The 22,586-nt window shown below is 50.4% G+C and overlaps 1 long non-coding RNA gene and 2 other non-coding genes across 3 annotated transcripts in view; 1 reads left to right on the top strand and 2 right to left on the bottom strand.

Annotated features, from left to right (window-relative positions):
• Window positions 1–8,311, bottom strand: part of LOC138529510 (uncharacterized) — a 345,150-nt gene extending 336,839 nt beyond the window's left edge. Inside the window, exons 1-2 of the long non-coding RNA XR_011284836.1 lie at window positions 8,231–8,311; window positions 7,850–8,140 (exon numbers count right to left, since the gene is read on the bottom strand). This is a non-coding gene — a long non-coding RNA (uncharacterized lncRNA). The remainder of the gene's footprint in view (window positions 1–7,849; window positions 8,141–8,230) is intronic.
• Window positions 7,474–7,546, bottom strand: TRNAK-UUU (transfer RNA lysine (anticodon UUU)). The gene has a single exon. It is a non-coding gene; the product is annotated as a tRNA-Lys (tRNA).
• Window positions 8,312–8,766: 455 nt separating the features above from the next.
• TRNAQ-CUG (transfer RNA glutamine (anticodon CUG)) lies at window positions 8,767–8,838 on the top strand. The gene has a single exon. It is a non-coding gene; the product is annotated as a tRNA-Gln (tRNA).
• Window positions 8,839–22,586: the final 13,748 nt, after the last annotated feature.

Raw genomic sequence — 22,586 nt, forward strand, 5'->3', positions numbered from 1 at the left:
AATAAGCCCAGGAGCTAGCGGAGGTACCCACACCTGCAATGGACATCTCCAGGCAGCAGTTCTAGCTGGAAGCACCCATGTAACGGGTGAAATTGGAGGAGGTGTGTGTCGTGGCAAGGGAGTAAGCCGGCAAGAAAAGGGGAGTGGCCACGAAAGGAGATGGGATGGGGTCTGCTGCATGCCCACAAGTGCCCAGCCAAAGAACATAGGTGTGGGAGGTGCTGGAAAGAAGACGATTTTGCAAGGGTCTGCCCAGCCCCATCACCAGCCAGCCCAGTGGCACCAGCATCAGGGAGTACCTCAAAGGAAACATGAGACAGGCAATGGGAAGGAAACTGTCCAGGACAGCTGTGGTCCAGCTGGCAGAGCCACAGAGAGGACGCAGAGACCAGGGGCGTCTCCAGCAAATGCGGGAGTACCTGAGCATGGTTCCCCAAGATGAACAGTTTGATCCAGGCATATAGGATCGCCATAGTCCAGGTGGGTTTTTGGATCAATGAAAAAGTTAATTGTGTGGGTGTGCGGACTGGAAAACACCAAAGTTTGCTGTGTTTAGGTATGTGGTTCATAGTACTGGTGTGCGAACTGGAATGCACCAAAGGTGGGGGACTCCGTTAGAGGACAAAAGTTGCTGTTGTTTTTGTTTGGTTATGGTAAAGGAGGAGTGTGGTGTGGCCCCTTTAACTGGGTTGTGTTGACTTTTAAGAGAACAAGTTAATAAAAGGGGCCTCTGTGCACGCATGCAGGCAGTGCAGCAGAAGACCCAGAAAGTGGCAACAATGTGTCTGTGTCCTTTTCTATGGTGTGCTAGCCGTGTGCTCATGGCATGTGTCGGATCCTCGGCCTGTGTGATCACAGCCCCAAGGAGTCAGTGCACTAAGTGATCCCAGTGTCAGTGATCCCGACTCTAGCAGGGGGCCCCCTGCTGTTTCTCGTACTGCATGATTGCAGTACTCTTGGTCCAGACAGGTGCTCTCTGGCGCCCCCAGAGCATGACACTACACTCCCTAGGGGCCGGAACAATGGGTTATCCTCCACACTGCAATGTGACACTCTCTACGCTCATGCGGTCCACCACAGAATGCCTGAGCTTCCCACCAGTCCATAGATTGCTCTGCTTCCCAGAAGGGCAACACTGGTCGCTCAACTCTCTATTGTGTGCATACATTGACGCTACAGGTAGAGGCTGCAGACATCCTCCAAGCTCTCACCCATATCCGGTTAGACATTGAGAGCTACCCTCTTCCTGGGCACGAAGAACGGATGTAAACTGTGGTGTTACGAGTGGGGGCAGATTGATCTGGAGGCAGGCCCCCACCGCTCGTAACGTTCGGGCCTCTTCGGGGCCCCTGCCACTGCGCACAACGCAGCAGAGTCGCCAGCACACAAAAGGAGACGTGACCACCGTGATCGTTTTACAACTCCGGACTGGCGCCGTGACGCCAGTTCCGGTTAAATCTTTATTCTTCTTCCGCGTCACGTGACCTCCGTCTTGCGGGGCACGTGACACCACATTCCTCCCCAAATTGGAGGTGTTTGCACGGCTGTCAACAAACATACATCTTAACTGGTACTTAACATTATGGTCAAACTTGCGGTTGCATTCAGGGTTCGTCTCGGTGTGATTTTGGCTGGCTTATTCTGTCCACCACGTATCCTTTGAGGCGGGACGACGGTTTGGGCTTCTCCCTCAGATGATACCGTGTGCTCTTATTCTCTGGCGCGTCTGCCTTGGGAGTCTCGGCCTCGTCTCCCCCTGTTCGCTGGTGTGAACTGTCTGATGTTCCTAGAATGGCTGTGTTTCTTGGCGCCATTTGGTCAGGGGGCGAGGGCGGTGCTTCTACTTCTTCTCTAGGAGACATCGGTCGTTCTTCCCACAGTTCTGGGGGTACTTTCCTGAAGTGAAATACGTTCCTCGTCACCGTCTCCCCTCCTCGGGTGGCTGTGACCATGCTGTGGTTTGTGGTGCTCACTGTCCATGGTTGGAGTTCGAAGTTGAGGGACATCTTTTTTTGTGGGGCGCGGTTCTTGACGATGACGGTGTCTCCTGGTATCAGCTCTCTGTGACAGGCTCGCATGGCGATGCTTTCTTGCTCATTTCGCTTCCGCCGCATGGCGTCCTTGGCAGGGATGTCTGGTTCCGGTGCTATCCATTGGGGGTGTATGGGTAGTTTTGCCTGTATGGGTACGCCTAGCATGAGGGCCGCCGGGCTGATACCTGTGGAGGAATGTGGGGTTTGTCTGTGTGTTCTCAGGAACCGGTAAACTGTTTTCAGCCATGGGCGTCCTTGTTCTTTGGCGATCCTGATGACTTTGTTGAGTGACCCCATGAACCTTTCGGCGTCTCCATTTGCTTGGGGCCACCTCGGGGTGATTCGCTGGTGTTTGACACTTACCTCTTTGAAATACTCGCGTAATTCTTGACTGGTGAATGATGGTCTGTTGTCACTTTTCACTTTTCTCGGTATCCCGTGTGTGGCAAATATCTTTTCCAGTGTGAGGATGGTGGTCTCTGCATTGGTGGATGTTACGTGTTCCACTTCCGGGTATCAGCTAAACTCGTCGATCACTACGAGGAGATATCCTTCACCAGCAATTGTGCAGTGGTCCATGCTGACAGCGTCCCAGCGTTTGCAGCTTCTTGGGGGCACTGCTGATGGGTTCGGGGTTTTCTGGTCTCCTGGATGCTTGGCAGGCTGCGCAGGCTTCTACTAACTCTACCACCCTTTGTTGTATGTTCGACATCCACATTCTGGACTTCAGATAGGCGTTGGTTTTAAAAATACCTTGGTGTCCGCTGTGTGCTAGGAGGAGAGCTCTTTCTTCTAGTGACTCAGGCAGTACGATTCTGTGTCCTTTGAGTAGGACACCTTCTGGGGCTACCAAGAGTTCATGTCGAATCCCAAACAGGGCTCTGAGTTTGACTTGGGCTGGCGCAGTGCGCTGGGCCATTGACGTGAGAAAGGTCTTCCAGTTTCCGGATCGGACGGTAGTAGTGGTATGTTGTAGGATGGTGTCTGCTTCCGTTTCGGTGGTTACTTCGTGCAGGGTCAGGGCTCATGGCCTTGCGCAGGTGACTATGTGGCACACGTGTTCGTCGGTTTCTTTTGCTTGACGCCGCTCCCTGTTGGTGGCAGGCCGCGGGTGGCAGGATAAGTAGTCCGCCGGGTTGTCTGTTCCTGGCCGATATTCAACCTCGATATTATAGGGTTGCAACTGCAGCATCCATTTCTCGATGCGCGCTGGTGGGTGAGGAGCAGACCCCCGGAATATTGGGATCAGCGGTTTGTGATCTGTGAGGACTTTTGCTTGTTTGCCTAGCAGGTACACTTTGAAGTGTCGGCATCTCCATAGAATGGCCAGGGCTTCCTTTTCTATGTGTGCATAGTTTTGTTCAGGTTTTGTAAGAGCTCTGCTGGCAAATGCAACGGGAAACACGTTTCCTTCGTTGTCGGTTTGGGTTAAGACTGCTCCGAGGCCGACAGGGCTGGCGTCGACCAGAAGTTCGGTTTGCCTCTCGGTGTTGAAGAACGCCATGGTGGTGGACGTGGAGAGGGTGTCTTTAATTTGTTGGAACGCCTGCTGGTGAGTTTCGGTCCATTCCCACTTTTGGTCTTTCTTCTTTAGTTCTCTGAGTGGGCTTGCTGTGCTGGCGAGGTCGGGGATGAAACGTGCACAATACGTCGCCATTCCCATGAAGCTTCTAACTTCGGAGGCTGATTGGGGTGCTTTGGTGTCTTTTATATCTTGTACTTTGGATGGGTCCGGGGACACGCCCTTGGCGCTGAAGATGTATCCGAAGAAGCATATCTCTTCTTTGTTGAACTCACATTTTTCTGCGTTATGTGTCAGGCCCGCTTCTTCCAACCTTGTTAGGACCGCTTCCAGTCGTTTGTGGTGATCTCTTTTGTTCGATGCGTATACAAGGATATCGTCACTGATATTGGTAGTGCCTTCTAACCCTGTGATAACTTTGTGGATTTCGTGCTGGAACACTTCTGCGGCAGATGATATTCCGAAGTTGAGTCGTTTGTACCTTATCAGGCCAAGGTGAGAGGAGAATGTGGTGATATATCTCGACTCTCTGGACAGTCTCAGTTGGTGGTAGGCTGATCTGAGGTCGAGTTTGCTGAAGACTGTAGCTCCTGTGAGGTCTACGATGAGCTTGTCTATCGTGGGTGTTACATGACGTTCTCTCCCAATGGCTGCGTTGGGAAGCCTCATGTCGATACAAATTCTTACCGCGTCTGGTTGTTTGGGCTTTTGGGCCACTACCATGGGCGAGACCCACGGGGTGGGTCCTGACGTTCTTTCAATGATTCCTTCTTCCTCTAGCTTAGTTAGTTCTTTTTCCATGGCTCCTCTCAAGTGGAACGGGATTCGACGATGCCTTACTGCCTTAGGTTCAATGGTGGGGTCTAGGTGGAGCTTGATGGTTCGCCCTTTCAGACACCCGATGCCTTGGAACAATTTCTTGTGTTTTTCTAGCAGGTTGTCAAGATTGTCCTGTTGGAGCCCGAAGGCGAAGTGGATCAGCTCTAGCTTTTCTGCTGTCCTGCAGCTCATCAGCGTTTCGCAGCCGGAGTCTACTACGTAGATGCGCCCTCTGTAGTTAGTGTTTTTGTGGGCAAAGTCCGACTTGAACGATCCTTGTACGGGCAATGGTTTCTTGCTTCTGTAGGCATATAGCTGAACTTTTTTCCTCTGGAGCGTGGGTTTCGGGCGGAGTTTGTTGAATGCCGTCACCGGCATGACGTTCACGGTTGCGCCGGTGTCGATGACTACCTTCAGGGGTGCTCCGTTGGAAAGAACTGTGCACGATGGTCTTTTCCTTTTTCGTGCCCGATGTGGTTCGATTGCTGAGATCAGGTGTACTCTGTGTATCCGTTTACTTCCTTTTTTCCGTCTAGGTTTGTCTCTCCTATCTGGGGACGAGTCGTCATCGCTGTTGTCGCTGCTGCTCGTGTCCGGGGATCTTTGGAGGTCGTCGACAGCTCTAGCTTTACCTTTCCGTTCTTGTTGGCGGGAGAATTCTCTAGGCGCGAACTTTTTTCTGCGATCTTGCGAGGGCTGTTGTGTTGTGTCATTTTTGTTCGGTGGGTTCAAACAAACTGCAGTGTAGTGGTTAAGGCGATTGCATTTTCTACATGTGGAACCCCATGCCGGGCACGAATCACCTTTGTGCCATGGGCCTCCACACCATTTGCAGTTTCTGTCTTGCCCTTGTGTTGTGGTGGGCATTTGGCCTTGTTTCATGCAATTGCTCTGGTGCTTGGAAATGGCTGCAACATCCTCCGTGGGTTTGGGGTTGTCTAGCGGCAGTCTTTGGATCGCAGCCTCCATGATCGCTACTTGATCATCCGTTTGTTCACGGAGGCGTGCCATTTCTAGGATGCGAGAGAGTCGGATATTTTTCTCGGACAGGATGGCTCGTCTTAGTTTTTCTGAGGATATCCCGTTGATGATCTGGAGACGGATGGCGAACTCCTCATCCGGGAACTCGCAACCTACTGCCATTTCTCAAAGGCGAGCGTGGAATTTGTCCACGGTCTCTTTCTCGCGCTGCCTCGCCATGCAGAAATGAAAGCGTTCGTATTCTGGGTTGAGGTCAGGTTTGAACATATTCGTAAGTGCGGCTTTGGCTGCGTCATAGTTGTTGTCGTTGCCACGGTTTGGGGTAGCGTTGAATAGGCGTAGGGTGGCTGCTCCAATGTTGAGTAGGAGGAAAATTCGCTTCTTTTTCGCTATGGTAATGTCTCTCGCATCTAGATGCATCTTAAATTGTTGTAGCCAGATCTCCCACCTAATGGCTGCACCAGTGGTAAAAGGGTCGAACGGTGGCATAAAAGTTGTTTGTGTTGGGTCTGGAGGGTCCAGGGTGAGGCTCCTCCTGGATGACGAACTTATGCTGGCTCTCGTAGGGCTGGTGTTTGGGCTGGACATGTTCTAAAGCGCACTTTGCTGTATTGTACTTTCACTTCTTCCTTGCCAATATACTCCTTACTTGGTTTTAGGGCGTCGTAACTCTTGTGGTGAGGTGGGTTTTGTGCCCTTGGTTCTCCGCATGTGGGGTGCCTGGGGGTGTTGGAGGAAGAGATGCTTACAGTGCGTTAGCTTGTTGAGTTTCTTCCACTGCTTCCCATGGAGATAAAAAGAGTCATAGGAGTGGTTGTGTAGACTTGTGGCGCGCAGGAGTAATGGTCTGTGTGATGCACAGCTTGTTCATCGGCATGTGTGATGCTCCTGCACGTTGTGGGGTCGTCGTATGGTCTCACTGGAATGGATTGAGAGGAGAAAAAAAAATATCTGTTCGATCCCGCTTCGTCGCCAGTGTGGTGTTACGAGCGGGGGCAGATTGATCTGGAGGCAGGCCCCCACCGCTCGTAACGTTCGGGCCTCTTCGGGGCCCCTGCCGCTGCGCACAACGCAGCAGAGTCGCCAGCACACAAAAGGAGGCGCGACCACCGTGATCGGTTTACAACTCCGGACTGGCGCCGTGACGCCAGTTCCGGTTAAATCTTTATTCTTCTTCCGTGTCACGTGACCTCCGTCTTGCGGGGCACGTGACACCACATAAACTATTGCACAGACCCTGCAGCCACTATGGCAAAATCCACTGGCTCACGGCAGGCTTCCAGGTGACCGTGCCGGGCACTCCATTCCCTGCAGTCACTAAGGGATGACGAGTCCCATTCTCTAGAAGCAGCCAAAATTCCATTAGGCCCCTGTCAAGGTTAACATGGCCCAGCCTTTTCATGAACAAAAACAGTGGTGTTGTCTCGGAACAAGAACACCTGTCACCATACACTAAAAAAATTGGCTTCATAATAAACAGGTGTGCATTAGTTTACTCAGTAAATGGAAACCCTCAGAAATATGGGCCTCAGTTGGGCTAAGGGGTTACGTAGGCCCAACCAGAAGACCTCCTCTTCCCAGCTTCCCCATATACATTCCGCATACATTTTCAAAGCGGCTCCTTCGTCAGTTGTGCATTGATGGCAAAACTGTGATGGGAAAGAGCATTCCACATCCAAACCCACAGGCCCACAGTCTAATTGAAATTATCAGTGGGAACGCTCAGTTTTTTTCTATGATTCCAAGCTAAGGAAATTAATAATAAAAATATATTGATAACGTCTGTTGCGTTGTATTCTAATTGATCCTTAGTTAAAAATAAATACCATATTTTAAAATAATTCTGTCATGATGTACGGAGTGCACCTGTTAAAAATGTTTGTAAAAACGGGAAAATTGCCGAAATTATCGTGCTTCTCATTTTTCTGCAGCGCCACCCTACGGACAATTATACGAGGAAACCGGTTTCCATTAAATCACGTTTCGCTGGGTGGCAAAAGAACATTAGAAAATATAATTAAAGCTGATCTTATAAAAGAGGTTAAAATATAGGAAAATAGTCGCTAAAATGCAATTTCAACTGAAAATTAGAACGGGCAATTAAAAAAAAAAAATGACCGCCCGAACAGGGACTTGAACCCTGGACCCTCAGATTAAAAGTCTGATGCTCTACCGACTGAGCTATCCGGGCTTCTGAGAGCAAACCGATGTAAAGGCATAAGTAAAAGTGATAAATGAAACGGCAATCAAGTGCATAGGTAATTAATACTATATGGTCATAGAATGAACGCTCTCTATGTCTCACCATTTTCTTTTCCCATTGCTTCTGAGTTTACACACCCAGACTACGGCTGAAGAAACAGAGCACCACATTTCCATGGGGAACAATTACGTAGACTGGGAGACAGGAAAGGAAGTCAAACGGACATGCGCAAAGCATGCTGAAAAGCTGCAAATGGCCATGACAACTCTGAGAGTCCACTCACACGCTTACCGTTGTATGTGTCATAGACTGCCCTCCATTACCTTCAGTGTTGCGATTGGATTTACAACCCTCACATAGCCGCGCGCATGCCAACATACCCCATGTCATTCTGGGGAGGCTAAATTCAGCCTATTTTTCTTGAATTGGCAGCCAGCTGGCTTTGGCCATGTTTTGAAAGGGCATTCAGCTTGTTTTATTCTTCTGACTTGGTGGTAGCAATACTTGTGAGAAGCGGTGGTGCTGTCCGACGCAGACAATGAAAGAACGTTGACCCATTGATTTTTATTCAAACTGTGTGTTCTACAGAAGGGAGAAAAACACAGTTTACTTAAAATAAAGCATTATCGTGTTCGAACGGTCGTTGCGCATGCTACCAACCCTCGTACCTACCATAATATTTTAAATTGATAATGCTCGTAGTAGCCCGTCGTTCGAATATTTTAAAACGCCCCAATAAATGGCACCGCATCACTACCAGTGTACAAGCACCGCTTCCTATTTTGACCTTTGCCTACATTGTGTGGCTGCCATTTTAAGAACCACTTGGCACGCACATTGTAGTTCCGATTCCGTACTCTCTCACGGGGACAACGGAGGCCTCCATCTTGTAGTGAGAAACCGTGCTGTCGTTATAACAGATCACTGTCTCCCCGAAGAGCGGTTTTTCGTTATAAATTTTATGAACGCCTCTATAAAGTAATGCCTGTTAGCGTGAACAAGCCTGCTTCGCGTAGATCTAGCAGGGCAATGCGTTAGAAAACCGTATTAAAGCAAGTGTGAGAGAGTCAGTAAGTACAATGTTTAATAGGCGTTCTGAAAGCTATATTCAGTGTGTACACAGTTAACATAATTATATTATCGTAAATACAAGCAGTCATGATTTCGCTTTATTACATAAGAAAGTTTGCAGGCCTATCTTACGTGGAGGTTCCATGGTGTAATGGTTAGCACTCTGGACTCTGAATCCAGCGATCCGAGTTCAAATCTCGGTGGGACCTACGTTTTTCTTAAATTATACTGTAATCATTCACCTAAAATGAAGTATTTCTGTTGAACGTTATGTTGTATGTGAATATATTTTGGCTTTGATGCTCACGGCATCTTCGTTTTTTAAGATAAAACAACCCTATTTATTGAATGTGTGTATTGTCCTGACTCACAGGCATGCCAAGCCTCCAGCAACTCACTGGAGTCTCCAGCAGAGTGAGACAAACTCCACCACTCAATCCCGCCTAAAATAATTAAAATCCTAATGCAATGCTATGGGTAAATTCCTTTCTCCCGCTTTCTGGAGCAAAATCTCCCTCTCACCTCGTGGAGCAACTTGGTGTAATGTCCTATGGTCATGTTTACCGTGGGGCACCCCGCCTGTCCTATTTTCATGTTGGTTGTGGACACGGGGCATGTCCAGTGCTGGGGTGGGGCCTGAAAGGCATAGGCAGTTTATTTTTAGATTTGTAAAATAAAGAAGCAACCTAACCTCGCTCCGCGTGCCTCACCTCATTATTGGGCCTTCATTCTATAGTATACAGCCTCATTAAACATAACATCTACAGGCCTCCTGGTCAAATCATCTATTTTCTCTCTGACTGGGCAGACCTCTCCTCCTCCCTCCTGGCTTCTACCACTCAACTCCTCCTCCTCGGTGACCTCAATATACATTTAGACTCTCCTTGTTCCTTCTCTGGACTCTTCCTTCACCTCTGCGGCACCCTCCCCCTGTCCATGATCCTCCCCTCTGGCCCGACTCACTCTGCAGGGCACACACTTGATGCCTTGATCTCCTCTGACCTCCCCCTCTCACCCTCTGACCACCCCTCTCTCCTGGAGCGATCACTCCCTCCTCTCCTCTCATCTCTCCCTCTCTTCCCCCCAAGCCAAGCCTACCCCAACACTGCCACCTACCTTCTCGGACATCCGGCCCATGAAGCGTGTGTCAGTTGAGGCTTTTGCTGCCACTTTCTCCCCCCACCCTCCACCTCTGGCTGCCTCACATCTTGACACAGCCCTGTCTCTGCTCTACTCTTCAATTTCTGATACTCTTGATGCTCTTGCCCCTGTCATGACGATCCGTTTGAAGTCTAAAGCCAAGTGCAATTCCTGGTATGACTCTGACCTAGCTACACTTAAATGTAAGTGTAGTGCAGCTGAGAGGAAATGGAGGGCTTCCTGTTCATCCTCTGACAAACTGGCCTGTCGCCTGCTACAAAGGCAATACCGACTCTCTGTCCTCACCAAGAAGAGAGTCCACATTCAAGCTCGTGTCTCTGCGGCATGTAACACCTCGGCCGAACTCTTTAAAATCTGCAAGGAGCTGGCCAACCCTGCTGCAGTCTCTACCCCTCCTGTTGCCTCCCAGGTTCTTTGCAAAGCCCTTGCCTCTCACTTCATTTAAAAAACCCAGGACATCCTGTCCACCCTCTCCACCCCCACCCCTCCTCTCTCCTCTCCATCTGTGCTTGCTGACCCTCCTTTAGCCACCCCCCACCATCCTTCTCGTCCTTTCCTCTTTTCTCCCCTGACAAGGTCGCTAGACAAGTCCGATCTATGAAAGCCTCGTCAAAACAGGTTCATCCCTGTTCCTCTAAAATCATCAAGGACCACATTGACACCCTCACTCCGGCCCTTTCTGATTTTTGCAACCACTCCTTTGCCTCAGGATACTTCCCCTCCCCTCTGAAGCACTCCCTTGTGCATCCTCTTCTCAAGAAACCCACAGCTGATTCTTCTTGTCCAGCTAACTATCGCCCAATTTCCATTACTCCCTTTCTGGGCAAACTCCTGGAAAAGTTGGCCATCTCTCAGCTTAACCTTCATTCCAATTCTGTTGGCTGTCTCCATGACCACCAGTCTGGCTTCAGAGCTACCAGAAGCACGGAAACTGCTCTCCTGAACATCCGTGAAGATCTGCTCTCCAATCTTGACTCTAACATTCCCTCTGTCCTTATCCTCCTCAATCTCTCTTCTGCCTTCGACACGGTCAACCATACCATCCTGCTCAACCGTCTCTGTGAAAACCTGGGTATCACTGATCAGACTCTGGCCTGGCTGACCTCTATCCTCTCTGATCGACCCTCCCAGGTTCAACTTGGGTCCTTCCTATCATCTATCTTCCTCTCTATCTGTGGTGTTCCCCAGGTGTCTAACCTCTCGCCCTGGCTTTTCAACCAATACCTGGCAACTCTTGCCCACTGCATTGCCATTTTCTGTTCAAATTTCCAGTGCTACGCTGACGACACTCAACTCATTTTCAGACTGCCCTCAGCCACCTCCTCCCCCTCTCTCATCTCTGATTGCCTAACTGCCATTCAAGATTGGTGTGCCGCCAATGATCTTTTCTGAATGCCAGCAAGACTGAGATCCTCCTCAACGGCACACCTTCACAATCCTTTCCCCTCACTCTCTGTCCGGCTTCCCTTGGGCCTCCTCCTACCCCCACCTGCAAGGCTAAGAACCTCGGGGTCATCTTTGACTCCACCCTTTCCTTCTCCGCCCACATCTCTGAGGTCTCTAAAAAGTCAAAATTCCTACTGCACCTCCTCAGAGGTACTCTGCCTTTCCTCTCCTTTCCCCAGAAGCTCATGGTATCCCAAGCTCTGGTTCTCTCTAGGTTGGACTGTTGTAACAGCCTCTTTCTAAATCTACCTGCCTCTACTCTCCGCCCTCTGCAACTAATCCAGAACAGGACTGTGAGATTTGTCCTTGACCTCAAGCCATGGAATCATATCTCTCCAGCTCTGAAATCTCTCCATTGGCTCCCAGTGGATGTAAGGATTAAATTCAAAACCCTTTGCATTGTCCACAAGGCTTTCTGGGGCCTGGGTCCAAAATACCTTCAGCTATCCCCCCGCAAATACCTCCCCTCTCGAGCTCTTCGCTCCTCTACTTCTAACTCCCTCATGGTCCGTCGTTTTTCAAAGAAACAAGCTGGGGGTAGATCTCTTTCTTTGGCTGGGGCCTCCCACTGGAACAGCCTCCCTGCCACTCTTAAACTTGAGGAGAACCATCTCCGGTTCCAGAAGCACATCAAGACCTTCCTCTTTTCTTCTGCCTTCGCTCCCCCGCTCCCCTGCTGATCTTTTCTCTCTTGGCACCGTGCACCTGGCTACCCTCTGTCCTCCGGGCCCAGGTACCTGCTCATCCTGCCACCCTCCCGCACTGCCACCCCTTGCACTGGGGTCTGGATCTGTACCCATACATCCCCCCCTTTTTCTTCCTGAACTTATCAGACGTACCCTGTCTGCTGCCTTAAACCTAGCACTTGAAAATTGCTGGCTGCACTAACACTGTTGTTGAATGAGTTAGCTTTGGCAAGGACAATAGATTTTTTATATTCATTAGACAGTTTGTTAAACTCAAGTTTGTCTAGTGCAAGTTGGCTGGCTTGCCATTTAGATAGGACTGCCTGCTTTTTGGTGCGTAGAGCTGAGAGTTCAGGAGTAAACCAGTTGTTAGCGTTTTTAGTATGTTTGACTTTGCGGACCGTTAAGGGTGCAATGGCATCAATGGCTTCAGCTAGAACGGTGTTGAGGGAGAGAACCAGATCTTTGGAAAAATTGGCTCCTCAAGGGCTGGGACCTTGAGATAAGGTGCTAACCTTTCCCTAGTGAGGAGGCGTACACTTCTAGTGGATGCCGAAGGATAGGTAAGGTGGTGGCTCTATGGACCTTCGGTGTGGAGAGTGTGAAGAGGATGAGGTGGTGGTCTGTCCATGGAAGAGGGAGGTTGGCTCTGACATCCGGAGCATAGTTGTGGTGGGCTAACCAGTCGATGGTGCAGCCCTGGTTGTGGGTGGGGTTGGTGATGGTGTGAGAAGCCTAGAGTTTCTAATGCTTTAGTCAGGTTTTTGGCCGGAGTGTCTTTGGGGGTCGTGAAGCCCTAGGTTTAGATCACCTGCAAGGATGGCCTTAGATTAAGATTTTAAGATTCTTAATTTTTAAGATTATCTGAGACAATATGCGTGATCGAGGAGTGGAAGTCAGCTAGAGAGCCTGGTGGGCGATATACAATGTGAAATGTGATGGTGCAGTTGTGTGAGGTGGCAATTTTTAGGGATAGGAGATCGTAGTTGCAGGAGTTAGTGTGGTCTATTTTTCAGATAGCAGTGGAGTCTTTGGCTATGAGTGCCACTCCGCCTCCTTTAGTGAGAGGGCGGTCCTGGTGGAATATGGTATAGCCCAAGGGGTGTGCTATTGTCAGAGCTGAGCCAGATGCCTTCTGAAGGCAGGTCTCGGTCACAGCACATAGGTCTAGGTGGTGGGCAGTGATGAAATCATTTAGGGCTGCTGCATGAGCAGGGATGGATCGGGCGTTGATGAGGGCGCAATTTTGATGTGTTTCAGTGGCAGCATGGCATGTGGCTGTGATAGCAGTTTCCTGCCTGTGGGTCATAGGGAGGGAAGACTTGTTCAACGTAGAGGGATCAGGAGGGGCAGGCAGTGTGGGGGCCTGTGGCTTGGGTGAGCTCTGGAGGTGAGGTTTAACTGTGTGGAGGACTTTTGCTTTGTAGTCCATGTCCCTGGAGCATAGCCTAAGGTTGCAGCAGGAAGTGCTCATGGGTCGTGTTGTGTGCGTCCGTGTTCGTGTTTGAAGGCGCGTGTTGCGACGAGCAGGGTGTGAGGGGTCTGCCTTTGGGGAGTTCATGGTGCTCAATGCACGTTAACAGAGGCTTAGGACCAGTTTTTAGATGAGCATCAATAGGATCAGAGTAGGCATTCAATTAATCATTAGTATTCATTAGCAATGTTCAATAGGAATTTACTGTGCTGTCGGACCAATATAACATGTATGTTCAGAGAAGCATGGTAACAGTATTCACGGGCTGTTCACACAAGCATAGTATCAGTGTTAATGGGTTATCATAGAGGCCTAGGACCAATAAACATAGGCATTCAGTTGCAATGCTCAGTAGGCTTTACTATAGTGTGGACAGTGTTCAGCGGGGATTTATAAACGCTAAGGACCTGTGATCATTGGGTATTCTATGACAGTGATCAGTGGGCATTCACAGAAACAATGGCTCAAGGCGCATTTGTTTAAAGGACGGGACCATAATATAGTGCACATTCACTGTAACCAAGAATCAAGGGCCAGACCATGCGCTGAGGCTAGCTGAACTGTGAGTAGAGCACAGTAATTGGAGCAGCGCAACAATATTTTGCTAACATGGGCAGGGTGCCACAATCAGTATTTCATAACATGGGCAGGGTGCAACAATCAGTATTTTGCTAACATGGGCAGGGCGCCAGAATCAATATTTCATAACATGGGTAAGGTGTTATTGTAGCAGCTGTGCAAAGGTGCAACGGACAGACTTGAGCGAGTCTGAGTGTGTGCCACGTATAAAGACTTGATTGTGCCAGGATGATGGTGCAGGAAGGATGAGCATGGAGGGTGGCGTAGAGGCGAGCCAGGAGGTTGTAACAGAGGTGGGGTGCGAACGTGTAGGTGGGGAAAAGATGCTGGACACTCAGAGCAGTAATAGGAGTTTTCTGTGGTGAAATGCGACCTTAGCAACAGTAGAGGTTAAGTCGGCGTAAGAGTGCAGAAGAGGAGACATAACCAACCAGCTGATGGGTAGTACGTGTTTGGATACAGCTTTAAACATATAGCAGCCTTGAGACACTATTAGGGAGGGTGTTCGCCTTACAATGCAGCCAATTGTATGCCGTAAGTGGCGAGATAGCGGTACGTGCGAATCCAGGCGAGGAGATTTAGGAGGCAACATCATGGAACCAATATTGGGTTGTGACTTACGTGTTTGGTGGTAGTGGAGCCAGACCACTGACCACGTCTGCCACTGACAGGCACAGACAGGCACAGACAGACCCTTACACTACGGCCCTTGAGCTGTGCGGCCGGCTTCCGCCTTTCGGTTCCACTGATCGGAGGAAGTAGAGAAGATCAACCAATCAGGGCGACGGATATAGCAGGATGGGCAAGCCACACAGAATGGGGCTAACGGGGCTGCAGCCATTACAAAGAATATCGAGGATACTGTATCCACATGTCTCCACACAATGGCAGTCGTGTATGCTGCACAACGGTGTGCTCAAGGCACACGCAGCTATATTAAAAAGGCAGATTAAATGGGTGTTATAAACCCAGGGGCATGGGCGCTTCTGGCTCTCACCAGAGAGGTGTTTGCTGAAAATGAAGCTCGCTTCTCCAGAGGCGAGGCATCAGTTCTGATGGTGAGAGAGGGCTCCTGCCCTCTCTTGACGATCCGGAGAAGTGTGGATCAAACATATGCCGCCGCTGCCGCCGCCATTGCCACGCTGAACAAATACTTCATGCCCATGATCAACCGTCACTATGAATGGTTCAGGAGGAGAGGTGCGAGACAAGAAGAAGGGGAAAGCTTAGATGCATTTCATGGCAAACTTTGGAACAGCGCAATCTCCTGCACTTTGGCCAACTTCGAGGATGATGAGATCAGGGCTCAGATAATATATGGCTGCAGCTCGTTCAAGTTGTGGAAGCAGGTCCTCAGGGAGCCAGGGTTAACCTTGGAAAGAATCCTGGAATTGCAATAAGCCCAGGAGCTAGCAGAGGTACGCACACCTGCAATGGACATCTCCAGGCAGCAGTTCTAGCTGGAAGCCCCCATGTAACGGGTGAAATTGGAGGAGGTGTGTGTCGTGGCAAGGGAGTAAGCCGGCAAGAAAAGGGGAGTGGCCACGAAAGGAGATGGGATGGGGCCTGCTGCATGCCCACAAGTGCCCAGCCAAAGAACATAGGTGTGGGAGGTGCGGGAAAGAAGACGATTTTGCAAGGGTCTGCCCAGCCCCATCACCAGCCAGCCCAGTGGCACCAGCATCAGGGAGTACCTCAAAGGAAACATGAGACAGGCAATGGGAAGGAAACTGTCCAGGACAGCTGTGGTCCAGCTGGCAGAGCCACAGAGAAGACACAGAGGTATTCTTGCTGTCCTGCAACCAGACAAGTGACCAGGGGCGTCTCCAGCAAATGCGGGAGTACCTGAGCATGGTTCCCCAAGATGAACAGTTTGATCCAGGCATATAGGATCGCCATAGTCCAGGTGGGTTGTTGGATCAATGAAAAAGTTAATTGTGTGGGTGCGCGGACTGGAAAACACCAAAGTTTGCTGTGTTTAGGTATGTGGTTCATAGTACTGGTGTGCGAACTGGAATGCACCAAAGGTGGGGGACTCCGTTAGAGGACAAAAGTTGCTGTTGTTTTTGTTTGGTTATGGTAAAGGAGTAGTGTGGTGTGGCCCCTTTAACTGGGGTGTGTTGACTTTTAAGAGAACAAGTTAATAAAAGGGGCCCCTGTGCATGCATGCAGGCAGTGCAGCAGAAGACCCAGAAAGTGGCAACAATGTGTCTGTGTCCTTTTCTATGGTGTGCTAGCCGTGTGCTCATGGCATGTGTCGGATCCTCGGCCTTTGTGATCACAGCCCCAAGGAGTCAGTGCACTAAGTGATCCCAGTGTCAGTGATCCCGACTCCAGCAGGGGGCCCCCTGCTGTTTCTCGTACTGCATGATTGCAGTACTCTTGGTCCAGACAGGTGCTGTCTGGCGCCCCCAGAGCATGACACTACACTCCCTAGGGGCCGGAACAATGGGTTATCCTCCACACTGCAATGTGACACTCTCTACGCTCATGCGGTCCACCACAGAATGCCTGAGCTTCCCACCAGTCCATAGATTGCTCTGCTTCCCAGAAGGGCAACACTGGTCGCTCAACTCTCTATTGTGTGCATACATTGACGCTACAGGTAGAGGCTGCAGACATCCTCCAAGCTCTCACCCATATCCGGTTAGACATTGAGAGCTACCCTCTTCCTGGGCACGAAGAAGGGATGTAAACTGTGGTGTTACGAGCGGGGGCAGATTGATCTGGAGGCAGGCCCCCACCGCTCGTAACGTTCGGGCCTCTTTGGGGCCCCTGCCACTGCGCACAACGCAGCAGAGTCGCCAGCACACAAAAGGAGACGCGACCACCGTGATCGGTTTACAACTCCGGACTGGCGCCGTGACGCCAGTTCCGGTTAAATCTTTATTTTTCTTCTGTGTCATGTGACCTCCGTCTTGCGGGGCACGTGACACCACATTCCTCCCCAAATTGGAGGTGTTTGCACGGCTGTCAACAAACATACATCTTAACTGGTACTTAACATTATGGTCAAACTTGCGGTTGCATTCAGGGTTCGTCTCGGTGTGATTTTGGCTGGCTTATTCTGTCCACCACGTATCCTTTGAGGCGGGGCGACGGTTTGGGCTTCTCCCTCAGATGATACCGTGTGCTCTTCTTCTCTGGCGCGTCTGCCTTGGGAGTCTCAGCCTCGTCTCCCCCTGTTCGCTGGTGTGAACTGTCTGATGTTCCTAGAATGGCTGTGTTTCTTGGCGACATTTGGTCGGGGGGCGAGGGCGGTGCTTCTACTTCTTCTCTAGGAGACATTGGTCGTTCTTCCCACAGTTCTGGGGGTACTTTCCTGAAGTGAGATACGTTCCTCGTCACCGTCTCCCCTCCTCGGGTGGCTGTGACCATGCTGTGGTTTGTGGTGCTCACTGTCCATGGTTGGAGTTCGAAGTTGAGGGACATCTTTTTTTGTGGGGCTCGGTTCTTGACGATGACGGTGTCTCCTGGTATCAGCTCTCTGTGACAGGCTCGCATGGCAATGCGTTCTTGCTCATTTCGCTTCCGCCGCATGGCGTCCATGGCAGGGATGTCTGGTTCCGGTGCTATCCATTGGGGGTGTATGGGTAGTTCTTCCTGTATGGGTACGCCTAGCATGAGGGCCGCCGGGCTGATACCTGTGGAGGAATGTGGGGTTTGTCTGTGTGTTCTCAGGAACCAGTAAACTGTTTTCAGCCACGGGCGTCCTTGTTCTTTGGGGATCCTGATGACTTTGTTGAGTGACCCCATGAACCTTTCGGCGTCTCCATTTGCTTGGGGCCACCTCGGGGTGATTCGCTGGTGTTTGACATTTACCTCTTTGAAATACTCGCGTAATTCTTGATTGGTGAATGATGGTCTGTTGTCACTTTTCACTTTTCTCGGTATCCCGTGTGTGGCAAATATCTTTTCCAGTGTGAGGATGGTGGTCTCTGCATTGGTGGATGTTACGTGTTCCACTTCCGGGTATCGGCTAAACTCGTCGATCACTATGAGGAGATATCCTTCACCAGCAATTGTGCAGTGGTCCATGCTGACAGCGTCCCAGCCTTTGCAGCTTCTTGGGGGCACTGCTGATGGGTTCGGGGTTTTCTGGTCTCCTGGATGCTTGGCAGGCTGCGCAGGCTTCTACTAACTCTACCACCCTTTGTTGTATGTTCGGCATCCACATTCTGGACTTCAGATAGGCGTTGGTTTTAACAATACCTTGGTGTCCGCTGTGTGCTAGGAGGAGAGCTCTTTCTTCTAGTGACTCAGGCAGTACGATTCTGTGTCCTTTGAGTAGGACACCTTCTGGGGCTACCGAGAGTTCATGTCGAATCCCAAACAGGGCTCTGAGTTTGACTTGGGCTGGCGCAGTGCGCTGGGCCATTGACGTGAGAAAGGTCTTCCAGTTTCCGGATCGGACGGTAGTAGTGGTATGTTGTAGGATGGTGTCTGCTTCCGTTTCGGTGGCTACTTCGTGCAGGGTCAGGGCTCGTGGCCTTGCACAGGTGACTATGTGGCACACGTTTTCGTCGGTTTCTTTTGCTTGACGCCGCTCCCTGTTGGTGGCAGGCCGCGGGTGGCGGGATAAGTAGTCCGCCGGGTTGTCTGTTCCTGGGCGATATTCAACCTCGATATTATAGGGCTGCAACTGCAGCATCCATTTCTCGATGCGCGCTGGTGGGTGAGGAGCAGACCCCCGGAATATTGGGATCAGAGGTTTGTGATCTGTGAGGACTTTTGCTTGTTTGCCTAGCAGGTACACTTTGAAGTGTCGGCATCTCCATAGAATGGCCAGGGCTTCCTTTTCTATGTGTGCATAGTTTTGTTCAGGTTTTGTAAGAGCTCTGCTGGCAAATGCAACGGGAAACACGTTTCCTTCGTTGTCGGTTTGGGTTAAGACTGCTCCGAGGCCGACAGGGCTGGGGTCGACCAGAAGTTCGGTTTGCCTCTCAGTGTTGAAGAACGCCATGGTGGTGGACGTGGAGAGGGTGTCGTTAATTTGTTGGAACGCCTGCTGGTGAGTTTCGGTCCATTCCCACTTTTGGTCTTTCTTCGTTAGTTCTCTGAGTGGGCTTGCTGTGCTGGCGAGGTCGGGGATGAAACGTGCACAATACGTCGCCATTCCCATGAAGCTTCTAACTTCGGAGGCTGATTGGGGTGCTTTGGTGTCTTTTATATCTTGTACTTTGGATGGGTCCGGGGACACGCCCTTGGTACTGAAGATGTATCCGAAGAAGCATATCTCTTCTTTGTTGAACTCACATTTTTCTGCGTTAAGTGTCAGGCCCGCTTCTTCCAACCTTGTTAGGACCGCTTCCAGTCGTTTGTGGTGATCTCTTTTGTTCGATGCGTATACAAGGATATCGTCACTGATATTGGTAGTGCCTTCTAACCCTGTGATAACTTTGCGGATTTCGTGCTGGAACACTTCTGCAGCAGATGATATTCCGAAGTTGAGTCGTTTGTACCTCATCAGGCCGAGGTGAGAGGAGAATGTGGTAATATATCTCGACTCTCTGGACAGTCTCAGTTGGTGGTAGCCTGATCTGAGGTCGAGTTTGCTGACGATTGTAGCTAATGTGAGGTCTACGATGAGCTCGTCTATCGTGGGTGTTACATGACGTTCTCTCCCAATGGCTGCGTTGGGAAGCCTCATGTCGATACAAATTCTTACCGCGTCTGGTTGTTTGGGCTTTTGGGCCACTACCATGGGCGAGACCCACGGGGTGGGTCCTGACGTTCTTTCAATGATTCCTTCTTCCTCTAGCTTAGTTAGTTCTTTTTCCACGGCTCCTCTCAAGTGGAACGGGATTCGACGATGCCTTACTGCCTTAGGTTCAATGGTGGGGTCTATGTGGAGCTTGATGGTTCGCCCTTTCAGACACCCGATGCCTTGGAACAATTTCTTGTGTTTTTCTAGCAGGTTGTCAAGGTTGTCCTGTTGGAGCCGAAGGCGAAGTGGATCAGCTCTAGCTTTTCTGCTGTCCTGCAGCTCATCAGCGTTTCGCAGCCGGAGTCTACTACGTAGATGCGCGCTCTGTAGTTAGTGTTTTTGTGGGCAAAGTCCGACTTGAACGATCCTTGTACGGGCAATGGTTTCTTGCTTCCGTAGGCATATAGCTGAACTTTTTTCCTCTGGAGCGTGGGTTTTGGGCGGAGTTTGTTGAATGCCGTCACCGGCATGACGTTCACGGTTGCGCCGGTGTCGATGACTACCTTCAGGGGTGCTCCGTTGGAAAGAACTGTGCACGATGGTCTTTTCCTTTTTTCGTGCCCGATGTGGTTCGATTGCTGAGATCAGGTGTACTCTGTGTATCCGTTTACTTCCTTTTTTCCGTCTAGGTTTGTCTCTCCTATCTGGGGACGAGTCGTCATCGCTGTCGTCGCTGCTGCTCGTGTCCGGGGATCTTTGGAGGTCGTCGACAGCTCTAGCTTTACCTTTCCGTTCTTGTTGGCGGGAGAATTCTCTAGGCGCAAACTTTTTTCTGCGATCTTGCGAGGGCTGTTGTGTTGTGTCATTTTTGTTCGGTGGGTTCAAACAAACTGCAGCGTAGTGGTTAAGGCGATTGCATTTTCTACACGTGGAACCCCATGGCGGGCACGAATCACCTTTGTGCCATGGGCCTCCACACCATTTGCAGTTTCTGTCTCGCACTTGTGTCGTGGTGGGCCTTTGGCCTTGTTTCATGCGATTGCTCTGGTGCTTGGATATGGCTGCAACGTCCTCCGTGGGTTTGGGGTTGTCTAGCGGCAGTCTTTGGATCGCAGCCTCCATGATCGCTACTTGATCATCCGTGTGTTCACGGAGGCGTGCCATTTCTAGGATGCGAGAGAGTCGGATATTTTTCTCGGACAGGATGGCTCGTCTTAGTTTTTCTGAGGATATCCCGTTGATGATCTGGAGACGGATGGCGAACTCCTCATCCGGGAACTCGCAACCTACTGCCATTTCTCGAAGGCGAGCGTGGAATTTGTCCACGGTCTCTTTCTCGCGCTGCCTCGCCATGCAGAAATGAAAGCGTTCGTAGTCTGGGTTGAGGTCAGGTTTGAACATATTCATAAGTGCGGCTTTGGCTGCGTCATAGTTGTTGTCGTTGCCACGGTTTGGGGTAGCGTTGAATAGGCGTAGGGTGGCTGCTCCAATGTTGAGTAGGAGGAAAATGCGCTTCTTTTTCGCTATGGTAATGTCTCTCGCATCTAGATGCATCTCAAATTGCTGTAGCCAGATCTCCCACCTAATGGCTGCACCAGTGGTAAAAGGGTCGAACGGTGGTATAAAAGTTGTTTGTGTTGGGTCTGGAGGGTCCAGGGTGAGGCTCCTCCTGGATGACGAACCTATGCTGGCTCTCGTAGGGCTGGTGTTTAGGCTGTACATGTTCTAAAGCGCACTTTGCTGTATTTTACTTTCACTTCTTCCTTGCCAATATACTCCTTACTTGGTTTTAGGGCGTCGTAACTCTTGTGGTGAGGTGGGTTTTGTGCCCTTGGTTCTCCGCATGTGGGGTGCATGGGGGTGTTGGAGGAAGAGATGCTTACAGTGCGTTAGCTTGTTGAGTTTCTTCCACTGCTTCCCATGGAGATAAAAAGAGTCATAGGAGTGGTTGTGTAGACTTGTGGCGGGCAGGAGTAATGGTCTGTGTGATGCACAGCTTGTTCATCGGCATGTGTGATGCTCCTGCACGTCGTGGGGTCGTCGTATGGTCTCACTGGAATGGATTGAGAGGAGAAAAAAAATATCTGTTCGATCCCGCTTCGTCGCCAGTGTGGTGTTACGAGCGGGGGCAGATTGATCTGGAGGCAGGCCCCCACCGCTCGTAACGTTCGGGCCTCTTCGGGGCCCCTGCCGCTGCGCACAACGCAGCAGAGTCGCCAGCACACAAAAGGAGACGCGACCACCGTGATCGGTTTACAACTCCGGACTGGCGCCGTGACGCCAGTTCCGGTTAAATCTTTATTCTTCTTCCGTGTCACGTGACCTCCGTCTTGCGGGGCACGTGACACCACATAAACTATTGCACAGACCCTGCAGCCACTATGGGCAAAATCCACTGGCTCACGGCAGGCTTCCAGGTGACCGTGCCGGGCACTCCATTCTCTACAGTCACTAAGGGATGACGAGTCCCATTCTCTAGAAGCAGCCAAAATTCCATTAGGCCCCTGTCAAGGTTAACATGGCCCAGCCTTTTCATGAACAAAAACAGTGGTGCAGTCTCGGAACAAGGACCACTGTCACCATACACTAAAAAATTGGCTTCATAATAAACAGGTGTGCATTAGTTTACTCAGTAAATGGAAACCCTCAGAAATATGGGCCTCAGTTGGGCTAAGGGGTTACGTAGGCCCAACCAGAAGACCTCCTCTTCCCAGCTTCCCCATATACATTCCGCATACATTTTCAAAGCGGCTCCTTCGTCAGTTGTGCATTGATGGCAAAACTGTGATGGGAAAGAGCATTCCACATCCAAACCCACAGGCCCACAGTCTAATGGAAATTATCAGTGGGAACGCTCAGTTTTTTTCTATGATTCCAAGCTAAGGAAATTAATAATAAAAATATATTGATAACGTCTGTTGCGTTGTATTCTAATTGATCCTTAGTTAAAAATAAATACCATAT

This window comes from Ambystoma mexicanum (genome assembly GCF_040938575.1).
Source record: "Ambystoma mexicanum isolate Mex_15411 chromosome 12 unlocalized genomic scaffold, UKY_AmexF1_1 Mex_chr12_unloc.1, whole genome shotgun sequence".
Classification (NCBI taxonomy): Eukaryota; Metazoa; Chordata; class Amphibia; order Caudata; family Ambystomatidae; genus Ambystoma; species Ambystoma mexicanum.